Here is a 19,930-nt window from a genome sequence, read left to right as displayed (position 1 = left end):
TTCTTTGGGGAAGTTTTCATCTTTGGAGCATATCCAATAAAGTAGCAGACAAGAAGACTTGAATTGAGAGGAGGAGGGATCACAAGAGAGTAAAGAGAAATTTTAGTGGAGAAAAGAAGTGGATTTTGGAAGTTCGATGAAGTGCTAGGGCACGTTCAAACCACCCAAGCAAAGCGAGAAAGCACAGAAAGTCCTTTTGAAAGAGGCGATTTTTGGTGGAGAGGAGAAGGGAGAATTGCCTTGAGATAAATCCTTGGTTTTGGAGCAAGAAAGAGTTGGAAAGAACGGCTTTCGGAAGGAAGACGATGAGAAGATGAGTCGTCTCACAAACAGGGTTCCCGTTTAAAAACAATGAGCCCGTGGGAAGTTTGTGTGGATTTACAAGTTTGCCATTGAGTCGACTCATGGGGTCGACTCATGAAGTTCAGAAATTCAGGAAAAATGCAAATAAATTCCAAAAAAATTCGAAATTTTGAGAGAAGGAATTTTGCTCAATGATAAGTTTTTAGAGTGATAAATCTGAGCTTTTGAGACCAGGATAGATGTTAAAAATTGAGCTCTAAGAGTTTTTGACATCTATTCTTTGGAAATTGAGAAATTTCAGACAAATGGATCTAGAATTCCTAGATTTCTCCTAATTTCACAGAATCTATCCTCACTGAGGGCCTTTGTAAAGATATCAGCTAATTGATTTTCAATGCAAACATATTCAAGAATTATATTTTTGTTTTGAACATGTTCTCTTATAAAATGATGTCTTATTTCAATATGTTTGGATCTTGAGTATTGAATTGGATTTTTAGATAGATTTATGGCACTTGTATTATCACATTTTATTGGTGTTTCATTAAGTTTGATTCCAAAATCTCGAGTTGTTGCTTAATCCACAATTTGAGCACAACAACTTCCGGCTTTAATGTATTCGGCCTCAGCCATAGACAGTGCCATCGGAATTTTATTTCTTGCTAAACCATGAGATTAGGTTTACTCCAAGAAATTGGCAAGTTCCACTTGTGCTTTTTCTATCTAATTTACATCCAGCAAAATCAGTATCAGAATATTCTAACAAATTAATTTGTGAGTCCTTAGAGTACCATAACCCTATAGTTTGTGTACCATTTAAGTATCTAAGGATTCTTTTAACAGCATTCAAATGAGATTCCTTAGATTAGATTGATATCTTGCACATAAGCAACACTAAACATGATATCAGGCCTACTTGCAGTTAAATATAATAATAACCAATTATACCTCTGTAGTATTTAAGTCTACGCTTTTACCTTCATCATCCTTGTCAAGCTTACTTGAGGACTCATTGGTGTGCCAATTGGTTTGCAGTTCTCATTCCAAATCTTTTGAGTAGTTCCTTGGTGTACTTGCTTTGGGTGATGGAGATTTCCTCTTTTGATTGTTTGATTTGGAGTCCGAGGAAGAAGGTGAGTTCTCCCATCATGCTCATCTCGAACTCTCCCTGCATAAGCTTAGCAAAGTCTTGACAAAGGGATTCATTAGTAGACCCAAAAATTATGTCATCAACATAAATTTGTACAATTAGCATATCATTTTGGTTTCTTTTAATAAATAGAGTTGTATCTACATTGCCTCTTGAGAAACCATTATTTAGTAGAAATTTGCTTAGCCTTTCATACCATGCTCTAGGTGCTTGTTTTAGACCATATAAAGCTTTATTTAATCTAAAGACATGATTGGGAAAAGCATGATTTTCAAATCCAGGGGTTGTTCTACATATACTTCTTCAGAAATATATCCATTTAAAAATGCACTTTTAACATCCATTTGGAATAATTTGAATTTCATAAAGCAAGCATATGCAAGTAGAAGTCTAATAGCTTCTAATCTAGCAACGGGTGCAAAGGTTTCATCAAAATCAATTCCTTCTTCTTGATTATATCCCTTAGCAACCAGTCTTGCTTTATTTCTAATTACATTTCCATGCTCATCTAATTTGTTTCTAAAGACCCATTTTCTGCCAATTATTGAATAATCTTTAGGTCTTGATACTAAGGTCCAAACATTATTTCTTTCAAATTGATTAAGTTCCTCTTGCATAGCATTAATCCAATTATGATCATTTTCAGCTTCTTCAAAAGTTTTAGGTTCAAAATGAGATACAAAGGCACAATGATTAACTGCATCTTTTAGTGAAGAACGGGTTTTTACCCCATGCATAGGATCACCAATTATTAACTCCTTAGGGTGGTTGTGAACATACCTCCATTCCTTGGGTAAGTCATTTGTACCTTGAGGTTGTTCTTGAATTTCTTCACCTTTCTCATTTTGTTTGACTTCTTGATCCTTGTCTTCTGGAGTTGCTGAGTCTTTCAGAGTGATCTCCTTCATACCTTTTATTAGTGGATCTGCATCATCAACACCCTCATTCTTCCTTGAAGGAAGATCGTTAGATTCATCAAAGACAACATGTATGGACTCCTCAACTACTAAAGTTCTTTTGTTGAAAACTCTAAATGCTTTACTAGTGGAGGAGTAACCTAGAAGGATTGCTTCATCTGATTTTGCATCAAATTTACCAAGTTTTTTTTTGCCATTATTTAATACAAAACATCGGTAACCAAAAATATGAAAATATGCAATATTTGGTTTTCTTCCTTTCCAAAGTTCATAGGGGGTTTTCTTTAAAAATTGTCTAATTAAAGCATGATTTAAAATATAACATGCTGTGTTAATAGCTTCTGCCCAAAAATATCTTGGAAGGTTGCTTTCACAAAGCATGGTACGGGCCATTTCTTCTAAGGTTCTATTTTTTCTTTCAACTACCCCATTCTGTTGGGGTGTCCTAGGAGCAGAGAAGTTATGGCCAATTCCATTTTCATCACAAAAATTTTCAAAGTTATGATTTTCAAATTCTGTTCCATGATCACTTCTAATATTTTGAATTGAAAACCCTTTTTCATTAGTGACTTTTCGATGAAATTTCGTGAAAATTTGAAAAGTTTCATTTTTGTGAGCTAAAAAGAAAACCCAAGTAAAACGAGAGTAATCATCAATTATTACAAATCCATATCGTTTTCCTCCTAGACTAGTGGTTCTAGTTTGTCCAAATAAATCCATATGTAAGAGCTCTAAAGGTCTAGAAGTTGAAACAGTGTTTTTGGATTTAAATGATACTCTAGTTTGTTTACCTAATTGGCATGCATCACAAATTCTATCCTTTTCAAAATTCAGTTTTGGCAAACCGAGAACTAAATCCTTTTTAATTAATTTTGAGAGAGAATGCATGCTAATGTGTGCAAGTCTACGATGCCACAGCCAACTAGTCTCATTTATTTTAGCACTTAAGAAAACTAGGCATTGCATGTCTAATTTAGTTAAATCATTCAAGTCTACCATATAAACATTGCCATGCCTATGTCCTATAAATTTAATGCCATCGTTAATAGGACTCGTCACAATGCAAACAGATGATTCAAAACTTACTTTATATCCTTTATCACAGAATTGACTAATGCTAAGTAAGTTATGCTTTAAACCTTTAACTAATAAAACATTCTCAATGTATTTGGAGGGAGTGATACCAATGTTACCTATCCCGATGATCTTTCCTTTGCCATTATCTCCAAAGGTGACCATCCCTCCATCCTTTCCATTTTTTTCTCCCTTTTCCTTGTCTTTTTCTTTTCAGATTTTTTCTATCTTTTTCTCACAATATCCCATGCCTAAATCCCTCTTAGATCAGATTTTATCCCTTATGGGGCACCCTTTATATAAGGTATGAATGGGTGCCACATAATTTCCCAAGAGGTGCCAACTCTTGGCGTCCCTTAATCCTTACACGCACAAAATAAATTTTTTAGCATGGAATCCAAGGATTATAGCATGGAATAATAAGTGTTTTATATATAGAAGGACCCTTCCTCTATGTAGAAAAATTATGATGCCATCTTATGGTGAGTGGGATAATGGAATAGGCGTGAAACTAAGAGTCCAAAATAAGATGGACTCTTCCATAATTCAATGCACATAATAAAGGGCATCCCAATTATTTTTGGCATGGAGTTCCTTCCAAGAGAAGGATTCTTCCTTCTCTACTGCACCCATAAATCCAAGAGTCATCACATGACATGAGGGAATAAACGAATTACGTGGAATATGGTAAGAAATTTAAGAGGAGTAAATCAGAAGGACTTCTCCACCTAAATGCCAAAATAAATGGGGTAGCATTTTTTTTTCTTGCATGTGGATTAGCGTGGAGGAGGTTGATTACATATGGAACACTTTCATAATGTTGCCCAGCTATGCAACCCAAGAGGGGGGGGGGTGAATTGGGTTTCTAAAAAATTTTAAGCCCAACAGATTACTTATGAAGATCAAAACAAAGACTTTAATTCAATATTAATTACCTAAAGTCGGAATGCAAGAATATAATAAAGAAATAAAGTGAAGAGATAAAGCACACCACAAACACAAGGATTTATAGTGGTTCGGTGCTAACCTTGCACCTACATCCACTCCCCAAGATCCTACTTGGGAATTTCAATCCACTATCCTTTGTATTCAACCCGAATACAAAACGTCGGAAACTCCGACACTAGCTATCCCAAGCTAGAACACTTATTTCCCGGGTACAAGTAAACCCAAAACACTCCGATTTCAGGTTCGGATCAACCTTTTCTTGTTTTGGAAATCCTCCAAAAACAAGAACAAAAACTCACAAAGAGTTAGAAAATTTAGAGCACAGATTAATACAATAACAACTCCTTAAATGAGCGAATATAACAATAAAAGCTTTACTCAAATGAAGAACCCCTTTTTCAGATTTTCTCAAAGTGGATGAACGCTTGAATGCTTGAGAAGAGGTTGATTGTTGATTGAAGATCTCTTGAAAGCTTTGAAACGATCTCTAGATCAAGGTTGAAACAATAGACGTGAATAATTCTCTCCTTGAAAAGATCTTGCTTTTCTCTTTCACAATCTCTCTGGTATATTGTGGATCCTCTCTCTTTTTTTTTTTGGATTTTTCATTGATCTCAGGCTTTTTCTTGCAAATTTCGGATCCTTTCTTCTCTTCTTCTCTTTTTCTCTGCTCATTTGATTTCACGTTTGATCCATTATTTAATCTGCAATTTCTTTCACCATTTAAAGCATTTTGTAGCATTAGAAGCACAATTTAGGTAGATAAAGAGCCGTTAGAGGATTTTTAGGAAGCATAAATGGCAATTAAAATGGGCAAAAAAATAGCCGTTGCTGACATTTCCTGTCGCAGGGGTCGACTCATGAGTCGACTCATGCTTCAAGGGTCGACTCATGAGGAGTCGACCTCTGTTGCAAAAACCAGAGAATGTGTTTCTAGAAAATAATTTAGGTAGATAAAGAGCCGTTAGAGGATTTTTAGGAAGCATAAATGGCAATTAAAATGGGCAAAAAAATAGCCGTTGCTGACATTTCCTGTCGCAGGGGTCGACTCATGAGTCGACTCATGCTTCAAGGGTCGACTCATGAGTCGACCTCTGTTGCAAAAACCAGAGAATGTGTTTCTGGAAATTCTTGGCTCAAATTAGCAGGGGTCGACTCATGAGTCGACTCATGCCTTGTGGGTCGACTCATGAGTTGACTCACAGGTCGTGCCAAGCCAGAAAACTAGCATGCCAAGGAGAATTTTTGCGTGCCAATCAGCTCACAGTGCCATGAGTTGACTCATGAGTCGACTCATGCACTTCAAACCTTCATAACTTCAAAAATATAAGTCCAAACATAATGAAATTTTCACCAATAGATTTCAAATCATTTGTTCTACCAAATGGTACTATCAAATCAGGATTTTAGTGAAATTATGATTTTGCCCTTGAAGAGCATAAGGACTTTTTCATTTTAAAATTATTTATATCCCTTCAATCTGCTTTGTAATCATCAAAATCAATCTAGGAGCAACACATAAAAATCAAATAAGTCACCTATTTAATTATAGGTTCAAACTTAATCATATTAGGTCGAGGCAACAAGCTAAGGGTTAGCACAAACACCTTTGCCCTGAACCCAATTGGGAACTTGGATTAATTCATGTGCTAAAAATTTAATTAACCCATCAAATTTATAATAAATCTAAATAGATTAGATCAAGACCAAATTTTTATTGTGTGTGATCCATTAGATTTCAAATCTAGCCAGCAGTGGATCCAAACTCTCGACATAGCCCTAATTTGATTAGATTAGGTCAGCTCAAGAGTCCCAATCAACTAGAACTCTTCCTAGTTAATTCTCAAATTAAACTTATTTAAATATAATGAGTCTACAAGTCAAGATTGATGTCTAGCAATGTGTTATGACTATCTAAAAAAATTAAAATTTGATAAAAATATCAAAATTACCTTTCATAGTGAGTTACCGTGCAATTCAATCCTTCGATCACACAACATCTGAAACAAGCCACGGGCATGAAATCATGTCAAGCTCAAATACCTATACATATGTATCTCGATCCAATAATGATGATTTGATTGATGAACCTATAGAAATCTTTTCTACTGTTCATTGTTGCTCTGGCCAGAGACTCTCAAAGTCATCATCCTATGAGATCACATAAGATGTTGTCTCCTCTTACAAGAAGTGATCGATTCCTTGTTGATCATTCATAACCTCCATGCACACTTCACTATACCTAGAATATCCCACACACCTCTCAAAATGGTATGCTAGGGAATAAATCAAAGTAAGGATCCATAAACATAAGGTATCATGGTGATCTCAATCAAAAGATCACATGCACCACTCTCACTGGAGAACCATCTGTCGACATGCTGTAAGACTTCATCAAATATTCTTTCTATGAGTCAGTTCAGTGAACTCATTCTCTAATGAGCATCTACATCTTTGTATTAGTATCACCACATAAGTAATTGTGAGATCAACCAGCCTCTCCATCGAGCATACATAGGATATACTAGTCTTATCGGTATCATCGATCTCTGACTTAATGATCCAATGACTGAGAATATTTTAGATTAAAGCTATCAAAATTTTAGATCTCAGTGGTATGATCTCATCATAGCTCTAATCTATGGGTTTTATCATAATTATAAAAAAATGATGTAGTAAATGATAAAACATAATACCTCATGAATAAAATAACTAATGTCATGTAAATGAGTAGGAAGAAAATACAAAAAAATCTTTTCATATTACCCATGTGATTGGCTTGTAGGGTACTATACTTTCAATCTTCCACTTGTACTAAAATCAATTGCCCCTGCACTTGATGCTCATGCAATCAAGGTGGCAAACACACTGCTGCTGTGTAAAGGCTTAGTGAACTGATCCTTTATACTGTTCTTTATATGAACTCATTTTATAATCAAATCATGAATGAGGTGAATGTACCTTAGGATGTGCATGAGTTTCTAGTGAGACCACACCCAACTCAGTGATGAACCCTTCATCAGGCGACCTTCCTTAACAATCTTTATTCACAGCAATTAACTGAGTCATAACCAGTTTGCTATTTGAAAATCTTCTAATTCACTACTCCTCTAGTACTTTTCAAGTACTTTGAAAAAGCTTTTCACAGTATTCAGAAGATTCTATCATGGATCTACCTAAAATCAGTGATCATACACAAGGCATAAATCACATCAGGCTTGGTACATTGAATATATGGATAAGTAAATTCTTTTACATCTATTCATGTTGAACCCTTTCAACATAAATCCATGTACCTAGACTGAGACAAGCCTAACATCCACTTACATTTATCGCTATAGATGCCAAATATATTGGATGCTTAACCCAAGTATTTTTCACAAAATTTTTTTGTGATAAGCATGTCATTGATCAAGTGTAATATCGGGACTACCTTTTCAATATGTTGTATGTCTTCCACATAAATAAATCAAGAAGTTAGTGGGACTCCTACTTATCTTCTTGCACACATTTGGTTCATCCATATTTCTATAAAATCAAATATTGTAACTATCTCATCAAAAATAAAAGTAGCAACTCCTCAATACCTGCTATAATCCATAAATAGATTTGCCCTCCTACTAAAAACAAACTCTGTAAATGGTGTGTGGTAATAGCAAGTAAAAATTCCAATTGACATTCCTGATAGCGATCTATTGGGTCACACCCATAGATGCTTCAACCATATCCTTGGTTTATTCATAGGGAGTTCATTTTGGATTTCATGGTTTCAAACCATCTGTCAGGGTCTCTACTCAAGACTTTCTCCAAATAGGTCAAGAAAATATCATTCACAATGATGTATAGAGTATAGTCATTCCCAATGATAAAATTCATATTTTGAGTAGTACATTACACACTCAGATTGACCTTTGGTGAGAAGATGTGTGTTATAGTTGTACCTCATGAATGGGCACATCTAGTCAAGGATCAACTTGTAAACACTCCACAGATTATGATAGGATAGTGTTGGATTCTGATGGTGCATTGAAAGGGTTAGGTATTTAAAATTTTTATTCAAAACACCCGATGCATCAAAAACTCTAATGCCCAGAAACCCTTGACTATAATATTCAAAGTATAATAAATATAAATTAAGATAAGAAGAATACCTATAGCACTAATTCCAATTTATACAAGGCATCCAAGTGTCCGCCCTCCAATGATGATCCACATAATAATTGAACCAAGGACAGTGCTCCTTCTTCACCTTGCTTCAAGAGTTCTAGCCACTAGAACTCGACTAGGCTCATACCGATCAAATTTCTCCAAGCAACTAACTCCACCCTCTCAGAACCTCTCCTGAACTTCTGATCCTCCTTTTTTAGGACTCTCACTACCTTTGTTAGGAACAGATAAGGTTTTGTCTTAAATCCCAAAGCCATATCCTAAAACTAAGATAGGTTGTAAGAAAGAAAGGAGAGCAACGGAGATCAAATTAGAAACTCTTTCTGAATACCTCAGACACCTAGTGCCCTGACCAATTTATAGCCACTATAGGGATGCCAAAATAGAGGGATGCACCTCATCCAAGAGGTCTATCTGATCTGATTATCAGAGATAAGAGTTCTTTCAAACAGAAGGACTCTTATTAATGATACGTCGATCAGCACCCTGCTCTGCGTGTGCGACCAGAGAAGGGATATTTTCACATCCCTTCTCAATTCAAAAAAATCTTCAAAAATTTATATGTATAGATAATTCAATATTGATTCTAGAACATATAATAAGTAGATAAAAATTCCCAAAAATGGATGTGTTCTCTCATCCTTTCATGCAAAGTCTGATCACCATACGTGCAGGCGTGAGGAGGAACTTATGGCATCCAGATAAGTCTGAAAAAATTCTAAAAAAATTATCAAAAATATCTTGTTAAATATGGAATGTTATAACTAAAAATTTTTCTATTTTAAAAGCATTTGATGAGGAGAAGGACTCTCCAAATCTCAGATAGATGCGACACTTTTGTGCACATGTGTGAGACTTTCTTCATTTTTTTAATTTTTCTCCACTACAAAAATTTTAGAAAAAATACATCTCATGCTTTGAGATGTGCAACAGAAGATGGAGGGTGATATGGGTTACCACATGTATCTTAATCCCATGTCAGAAGGACTCTTTTCTTCTGCCCACGCCAACACTTGTACACAGAACTTGTTTTGCACCAAGAGTCCTTCACAACTTGGACTCTTCATAATTGGCGCTAAAATAGGATGTGGCATCCCAATTTGGGCTGCTTCTAGGTGGCATGATCTAACCCAAGTACTCACTAAATTGGGCTAGCTAATTAGTAAGGGATGAGATCAAATTGACCTCCAAAGGAGCAAGGGTTCCACACATGCTAGCATGCTTATCGGAGACCTGATTGAATCCAAAATTTCAACCAACCTTTTTCAAAAGGATCCTTGGCTAATTTTCTTATGTGTATGACCCATTGGGTTCCAAATGTAGCTGACAGTAGGTCTGACTATAAGTTGACCAAATTTGATTAGATTTTAATCTAATCAATTTGGATCCAATCGAGCTAACCCAAATTCAACAATTATAATCCTTTCTAATTGGCCATCAAATTAAATTTTTTAATTTAATAAAAAATTTACAAGTCAAGATTAACATCTAGCAATGCATCATGACTATCCATAAGATATAAAATTTTGATAAAAATACTAAATATATCCTTTAGTGGCAAGTTACCATACAATTCAATCCTTCGATCATTCCTGCACTCTTAATATATTCATAAGTATGGAATCATGTCAAACTCAAATACATATTCATATCGATTCTCAGTTAACCAATGATGACTCCAATGAAGAAGTATTAGAAACTCTTTCTAATCTCTTTTCTGCTTTTTGCCAAAAAATTTTTTTCAAGTCATCTAGGATTGAGAATACACAGGATGCGATCTCCTCTTACTAGGAGTGATCAATTTCATGTTGACCTATACACAACCTTCATATACACTTCACCACATCCAGAATACCCCGTACATATCTTAATTCCATGCCTGGATATGAACCAAAATATGAGTTCATGTGCATAAGATTCTATGATGGTCTCAGGTCTAAAGATCACTTGCACAACTCCCACTTAGAGAACTATCTTTGACATGCAAGTAAGGCTTTCATAAGATGTTCTCTTTCATTGAGTCAATTCAGTGGACTCATTTTCTAAATGAGCATCCATATCTTTGTATTAGTATCCCACACAAGTGGCTAGTGAGATCTGCCACCCTCTCCATCGAGCATACATAGGATGTGTCAGTCTATCCAAAATATTGATCTCCAACTCAATGCTCCTACGATCATAAATGTTTAAGATTAGAATTTTAAGATTTTAGGTCTCACTAGCATGACCCATTCATGTCTCCTAAAATCATTGTCCTAATCTTTGGGGTTCATCATAATCTTAGATATAATAAGATAAAGCTAATATGATGAATCAATATCTCGAATAATAAATATTATTTCAGGAGTTGAAAAATTACAAAAAAAAGTTCCATCGTAACACACTTGCGATTGGCTTATAGGGCACTCTTCTTTAAACTCTCACTTGCACTAAAGTTAATCATCTTTATATCTCATAAGATGGCGATTATATAGCTACTTTGGTATGGCCTCAGTGAATGAGTCTGCAATATTGTTCTTTCTGTCTACTCATTCAAGGACAACATCTTGTGTCTAACGAGATGGAAGCATCTGAGGATGTGTTTGGATCTATAATGAGACTTAGGTTCATTTGCTTGAATAATGACCCCAATGTTATCACGATAGAGTGACACTGATCCTTCATTCTTAGGAATGACTCCTAAATCTATTTTGATGAATTTCTTCATCCAGACAGCTTCCTTAATGGCTTCACTAGTAGCAATGTACTCTGTCTCTGTAATTAAGCCTGATACTATCTGCTGCTTGGAGCTCTTCTAACTTACTGCCCCATCATTTAGGATAAACACATACCCTGATGTCGACTTGCTATCATCCACTTTTCAATGATCCTCTCTTAGATCAGCTTGAAATCTAATAGCTATGCCCAAAGAATAAACTATATCAGGCCGGGTACATAGCATGGCATACATAATTGATCCCATAGCCAAAGCATAAAGGATTTCATTCATCCTCTTTCTCTCTTTTAATGTCTTAGGATATATTTTCTTGGAGAGATGTATACCATGACTTGCAGGCATATAACCTCTCTTACTTGCCTCCATATTAAACCTCTTTAATATGAGATCTATGTACCGTGACTGGGATAAGCTTAACATCCCTTTAGATCTATCTTTATAGATCTTTATACCCAGTATATAGGATGCTTCATCCAAATCTTTCATGAAAAACTTATTCGATACCCAAGTCTTGACCGATTGTATCATTGGGATATCATTCCCAATAAGCAGTATATGTCATCAACATACAGAACCAAGAAAACAACAGCACTCTCACTTGTCTTCTTATACACATATGGTTCATCCTTATTTTTGATAAAGTCAAACTCTTTGACTGTCATATCAAATCGGATGTTCCAACTCCTCAAAGCCTGCTTCAATCCATAGATGGATCTCATTAGCTTGTTCACTTGATTTGCCCTCCCACTTAAGATAAATCCCTCTGACTAAGTCACATAGACCTCTTCCTCTAGATTACCATTGAGGAAAATGATCTTGACATCCATCTGTCAGATCTCATAGTTATAGTATGCCGCTATAGCAAGCAAAATTCGGATGGACTTGAGCATAGCCATTGGTGAGAATATTTCATCATAGTTAATTCTTTAGCTTTGACTGAAATCCTTCGCCACCAACCTAGCTTTGTAGATTTTTACTTGGCCATCTACTCCGATCTTCATCTTGAAGATCCACTTGCATCCTATTGGTATCACACCCTTAGGTGCATCAACCAAGGTCCGTACTTGGTTGATATACATCGAGTTCATCTCAGATTTTATGGCTTTCAGCCATCTGTCTGAGTCTCTACTCATGACAACTTCTGAATAGGTTAGTGGATTATCATCTTGAATGATGTTGATCATATTATTATCAAATCTCAGAGGTGCATGATGCACTCTATCTGACCTTCAGAGAAGAGGTATGTATTGTGGATGTACCTCATCTTTAGGTACTTCTGATTAAGGATCCTTTTGTGATCCAACCACTGATATTTTTGGATCGATTTGTAGATCATGAACTTCAGTAAGTTCAATGTTCCTCCCACTACCTCTTTTTTGGATGAGTTCATTTTTCAAGAAAGTGGTGTGCCTACTAACAAACACCTTTTGTTCAGTAGGTGGTAGAAGTAGTATCCATTAGTTTCTTTAGGATACCCTACAAATCTCCACTTATCTGATCTAGCACTAAGCTTATGTCCAAAAATATTCTAATATAAGCAGGACAACTCCAAGTCTTAAGATGTTTAAGATTAGACTTCTTTCCCTTCCATATCTTATATGGTGTGCTTGCAACAGACTTTGAAGGCACCCTATTTAATATGTATGTGGTAGTCTCTAGTGCATTATCTCTAGAAAGATATTGAAAGATCAATGAAGCACATTATGGACTGTACCATATCCATCAAAGTATGATTTCTCATTTTTGCTATACCATTTAACTGGGGTGTATAAGGAGAGATCCATTCAGAGAGAATACCTTTACTTTTAAGATGATCAAGAAATTTACTGGATAAGTATTCTCCTCCTCGATCAGATTGAAAAACCTCGATACCTTTTTTAGTTTATTTCTTGATCATACTTTGATACTCTTTGAACTTATCAAAGGTTTTGAATTTATGTTTCATAAGATACACATATCCGAATCTTGATAAATCTTCCATAAAAGAGATAAAATAGGAGTATCCTCCTCTGATCTGAGTTATCATTGATTCACATACATTTGTATGTACTAGGGCTAACAACTCATTCGCCCTCTCTCCATATCCAGAAAATGGAGTCTTGGACATCTTACCCATGAGACAAGATTTATAAGTTCTCAATGATTCATAATCATATAGATCAAAGAATTCAATGATTCATAATCATATGGGTTAAAAAATTTTTCTTTGTATAACTTGTTAATGTTTGACTCATTAATATGACCAAGGTGATAATGCCAGAGATATGTGACATTCACATCTTCTCTCTTTCTTTTCATATTTCTTTCAATATGAAAATATATTCATTAAGTGCATGAATTAAAAGATTGTTATCAATAAAACTACTACCATAATATTCATTAGAAAAAAAAATGAAGCATCTATTTTCCATTAGCCTTATTTCATAACCTTATTTTTACAACAAAGGTATAGAAATAATATTTTTAATAACCTTTGGGATGTAATAACAGTCTTTTAATTCTAATATTTTATCCAAAGGTAAATCAAACATATAGATTTCCACAGCCTTTGCGCTCATGGACTCTCTACTTGTGCCATAGAGCTTGAGGTCACCTCTTTTCAGATCTTTGATATTTTGTGGTCGTTATAATGAATTATAAATATACGATCTACAGGTGATATCTAATACCTAGATATTAGAGTTTGAATTACTCAATAAAAATAGATCTGTATCATATACACACTTTTTGGTGCTACACATGCACCCTGCTTCAATCATGCAAGATTATTCTTGCAATTATACTCTCAATGACCAAATTTGTTACAAAATGAATAGATGATATCCTTAAGGACATCTTTTGCCTTCTCATTATTACTGACCATTCCAAGGACATCGGAGTTCTTCTCATCTTTTTCCTTAAGAATATCGAAGTTCTTCTCCGATACGAATCTTATTTGCAAGTTCCTCAACTAATCCACAGAGTTGGATCGGTCAACATATTTTTATTTATGGTATCATGTAATGAAAATAAAGAAACCATAATGTAGACCTATATCTACATAAGTTAAGAACAATAGTATAAGCAGACCACTCATGTTTGACATACACAACTAGATGAGGACTTTTAAACTAGTTATGTCTCCCACTATTTTATTGGATACCATAGCCCTCTCCTATAGTAAACGAGAAATCCTAATCTTGTTTCTTAATGGGGTTGAGATCCTAATCCCTTAATGAAGCCTTGTGGATATCATAACAAACCTCAATAAGTTCAAAGATAGAAAAACCTATCCAATTACTTCTCATACAACTCTCAACATAACCTGCCTCTAAAAATACTCATAGCCTTGTGGATATCACAACAAACTATAGTATTTTTTAGTTAAGTCAGACCCTTCATTTTCATGTAGCCATATATGAAAAATGATGTCCTTGTGGATATCACAACAAAGTAATATATCCAAATATGGCATAAAACATATAATATGCATCAAGATAAATCCACATCAATCTCCATAGCAAGCTTTGTGGATATCACAACAAACCTACTATGATTTTTAATAGGATATTGACTAGGCATGAAGGAAGGCATATGTAGTGTTCAAAATACTAAGCTATCTTTATTCAAGATTCGAACTAATCCAATTGATTAAGAAAGTGTTAAGATTGGTGGGGGTCCCCCCGTTGCTTTTCTTAGGCACCAATAAAATTGACAAGGCCAGCAACATAATCAATTAAATAACCACCGTACTTGAAATACTTCTTAGATAATAATTAATTAATCGATTCAAGAAAATAGGTCAACTACTAATTTACAACACTACGACTTAATATGATTTTTATGAGGGCTTTAATGGTCTCAAGCACATCCTAATTCAATCACAATGATACATTATTATAGTTATATCTTAATAATCATAACAACTAATCATGGCATCTACTCATATCTCTAAGAAATAAAATCATAATCATTCAATATGATTATAACTAAGCATCTCAAGCATATCATATATGCATAAAGTTCTAATAACATACATGAATAAAAAATATTCTTTTCATGGTTCTTCTTCTTAGGACATCACAATAGCACCCCTATGCACCATAAGAGTATCCTATTGAATAGAAAGAGAGGATCTCTAAACCCTACTTTCTCTTATGATCGGACGGTCTGGTGATGAACCTAATTAGAGTACTAAGATACTAAAATAGATTTTATACATGCATCATGCATTTTATATTTAAAAAATATCTCTAATATATGTGAGGGTTTGGATGTTCAATCAGGTTCAACCTTTGACCTAACTTGAACCAAACCAAAAACTCATGTTTGATCACAATCAAGACAATGTTCTAACCTTTGATTATATAGATCAAGATAGGCTCTAATACCACTATTAGGTTTCGGTGGTGCAGCAAAAGGGTTAGGTGTTTAAAATTTTTATTCAAAACACCCGATGTACCAGAAATCCCAATGCCCAGAAACCCTTGACTATAATAATGAAAGTATAATAAATATAAACTAAGATAAAAAAAATACTTATAGTGCTAATCATAATTTTCACAAGATGTCCAAGTGTTCATCCTCAAATGGTGATCCACATGAAAACTGAACCAAAGACAGTGCTCCTTCTTCATCTTGCTTCAAGAGTTCTAGCTACTAGAACTCGACTAGCCTCATACTGATCAGATTTCTCCAAGAAACTGACTCCATCCTCTTAGAACCTTCTCTAAACTTCTGATCCTCCTTTTTTAGGACCCTCACAAATTTTGTTAGGATCAGATAAGGTTTTATCTTAAATCCCAAAGCCTTGTCCTAAAACTAAGATAGGTTGTAAGAAAGAAAGGAGAGCAACGGAGATCAAATTAGAAACTCTTTCTGAATACCTCAGACACCTAGTGCCCCGATGAATTTATAGCTACTAGAGGGATGCCAAAATAGAGGGATGCACCTCATCCAAGAGGTCTATCTGATCTGATTATCAGAGATAAGAGTTCCTTCAAACAGAAGGACTCTTATCAATGATACGTCGATCAGCACCATGCTCTACACGTGTGATCAGAGAAGGAATATTTTCACATCCCTTCTCAAATCAAAGAAATCTTCAAGAGGATTCAATCTTAATTCTAAAACATATAATGAGTAGATAAAAGTTCTCACAAATAGATGTATTCTTTCATCCTTTCATGCAAAGACTGATCACCATGCGCGCAGGCATAAGGAGAAACTTATAGCATCCGTTTGGCATCCAGATAAGTCTGAAAAAATTCCAAATAAATTATCAAAAATAGATTGTCAAATGTGAAACATTATTACAAAAAATTATTCTATTTTGAAAGCATTTGATAAGGAGAAGTACTTTCTAAATCTTTGAGAGATGCGATGCTTTTGCACACACGTGCAAGACTTCCTTTATTTTTTTAATTTTTCTCCACCCCAAAAATTCTAGAAAAAATACATCTCATGCTTTGAGATGTGAATCAGAGGATGAAGGGTGATATGTGCCACCACACACATCTTAATCCCATGCCAGAAGGACTCTTTTCTTCTGTCCACACCAACACTTGTATGCAGAACCTGTTTTGCGCCAAGAGTCCTTCACAAGTTGGACTCTTCATAATTGGTGTTAAAATGGGATGTGGCACCCCAATTTAGGCTACTTCTAGGTGGTATGACCTAATCTAAATACCCACTAAATTGGGCTAGCTAATTTGCAAGGGATGAGACCAAATTGATCGCCAAAGAAGCAAGGGTTCCACACATGCTAGCATGCTTATCGGAGCCTTGATTGAATCCAAAATTTCAATCAACCTTTTTCAAAAAGATCTTTGGCCAATTTTTATATGTGTGTGACCCATTGGGTTCTACATCTAGCTAGTAGTAGGTTTGGGTACAAGTTGATCAAATTGATTAGATTTCAATCTAATCGATTTAGGTCCAATCGAGCTAACCCGAGTTCAACAATTATAATCCTTTCTAATTGATGATCGAATTAAACTCTTTAATTTGATCAAAAATTTACTAGTTAAGATTGGTATCTAGCAACGTATTATGACTACCTAAAAGATGTAAAATTTTGATGAAAATATCAAATATGCCCTTCAGTGGCAAGTTACTATACAATTCGATCTTTCGATCATCCCTGCACCCCGAATATGTTCATGAGTATGGAATTATGTTAAATTCAAACACATACTCATATCGATTCTTAATTAACCAATAATAACTCCAATGAAGAAGTATTAAAAACTCTTTCTAATCTCCTTTCTATTTTTGGCCAAAAGATTTTTTTCAAGTTATCTAGGATTGAGAATACACAGTATTCGATCTCCTCTTACTAGGAGTGATCGATTCCATGTTGACCTACTCACAACTTTGAAGGAACCAGATCTAAGATTTTAGGATTAGGTCTTGCAACTTTTTCAAGATCATGCAGCGGAAGACTAAAATAAATTAAAATTTATCCTATAAAATTAGAGAATCTCTAGATCTAAGATCTATTACATGATTATTATATGACATTAAATCAAAAATTAAAATATAAAAATTAAGAACTATATGTTGATCATATCAACATGTTTCTATACTACATCTAATGTATGTAAAATATAATAGATCAGATCTATTATCTTGCAATTTAGATGTTCTAACTTTGTTGATCCAGGCTTGAAGATGATGTTGCAAGCCGCACATGTATCCGGCCTCTAGGAGTCATCCACACAAGCCTACAAATCACGATCAGAATTTCTGGTCTAGGAAATCAGCACAATATGCTAGTACTGTGCTGATTCTTCTTCGATGGTCGGTCGATGCTTTTTTTTCTTGATTTAGACTCTTTCAAAGATGAGAAGTAGGAGAAGGAGTTTTAGATCTGAGATACTCTCAGAAAACTCATAGATAGAGGAAGAGAAGAGGTGAACTCAGCAATCCTAGAAGAAGACCCTCTTCTTCTTCTCTTTGCTCTCACCTAGACACCTAATTTTGTGTCTATTATATCTCCATGCTCCAAAAATTTTTCTCTCTAATTCTCACACACCCCAAAGGTCTATCAATGGTCTATAATCCACAAAACTTTCAAGAAAAAATTCATCTTAAATACTAAGATATGAAGAATCCTTGTCTAGATAAATGCTTAGTCAAGAAAAATCTAAACAGGGCAAGACAAGTGGTGCCCAACTCTTGGGCACCCCCTCATTTTTTTTTGGCCATGGACCACCAGAAAAAGGTACACAATATGTGCCATAAAAGTTATAAAAGTCTCAAAAAAAATTTACATAAAATCAGTGCCATAAGGAAAGAGTTTTGGTTTCCTAAAATTCTATCTTATAGAATTTGAAATCCAAACTAATTCTTACTTTGACTTGATCCACAACCACATTCCATGTAAAAAAGAGAGAAAGAGAGGAAAGCTTTAGGCATGTGTGAAGGCTTGGGAGAGAAGGTTTTGTCACACAAAATAAAAGAGAGTGGGCATGGGGGGCTAAGGTGGCGCAAGGTGAAATCTTAGTCTTACTAGGATTCAATCTATGACTTTTCAAATTTGATTTCTCAAATCAAATCAAACTAAAACCAAATCAACCCAATTAAAATAGGTCTTAACCCAATTAAGAATCTAATTTAATCATATTAAATTAGATTTAAATATGATTTAATTTTTTAATCGAATTAGAAATTAGGTTGACTCAAGTCCTAATTGGACTATGATTAATTTTTTCTTGCACTTGGCTTATCCAATAAATCAATTGGACTTGATCCAGTTAAGCCCAAACTAAATTTAATTAAATCATATTCAATTAGACTTAATCTTAGCCCATTGGCTTAATCAAATTAAGCCAATTAGTAATTGAATTGCTAATCGATCCTCCTACAACACTTGCACTAGGTTAAATGTCCATCATATTGATCATTTAACCCTAGAACGATTCTTAATCGTTGATCAACCATCCGATCGGATCATGAACTCTAATGTGTGTAATCTCATAGATCCAAACCTAAGCCAGTAGCACAAAAATAAATTTTTATATCAATCAAAGTGATCATCTAGCAATGGTGCCCGACGGTCGGATAGGTCAAATGTGTAGAACAGCATCCTTAGAACCCATGCGGATATAGTTTCCATATAATTCATCCCCTTAACCAAAATACTCATAAGACACCTCAGAGTTAAACTATCAACTCTGATCAGGTTGTCCACATTGTATTTTAAAATATCAAATCCATCTGATGGATTATCCTGGTTAAGATTTTGCTAAATTGAAATACAGTGACTCATTCTTCTCCAACTCTTGAAGTGGTCAATCTCATCTTGATCATATTCTGACTTCGCAAGTAATTCACTGTGCCCAGAAGCCTTCCGTCACTGAATTAGAAATTTAGATAGTCCAGTACCAAAGCATAGTGGTTGCTTGCAAGTCATTGAGGCGATCTTAGGTTTGAGGGACACTTATACCTATATCCCATCAGAGACATTCTCGACAGTAGAATACTCTGGGATTGGTCACGTTCAATGACAATGTACCCTTACATCTCACCTGTATACTATACCAGTGTCTTCACACTCTTTAGTTAAGAGGATAACCAACCCATATGGCCTATAGCGACCTATGCTCGATAGAAGCTGTTGTCCTTATTAACAACCATTATTTGATCGTGAACAGTTTTAAGGACTAATCGATA

Source organism: Elaeis guineensis, chromosome 8 (assembly GCF_000442705.2).
Source record: "Elaeis guineensis isolate ETL-2024a chromosome 8, EG11, whole genome shotgun sequence".
In the NCBI taxonomy this organism is placed as follows: Eukaryota; Viridiplantae; Streptophyta; class Magnoliopsida; order Arecales; family Arecaceae; genus Elaeis; species Elaeis guineensis.
This window is presented reverse-complemented; position numbering follows the sequence as displayed.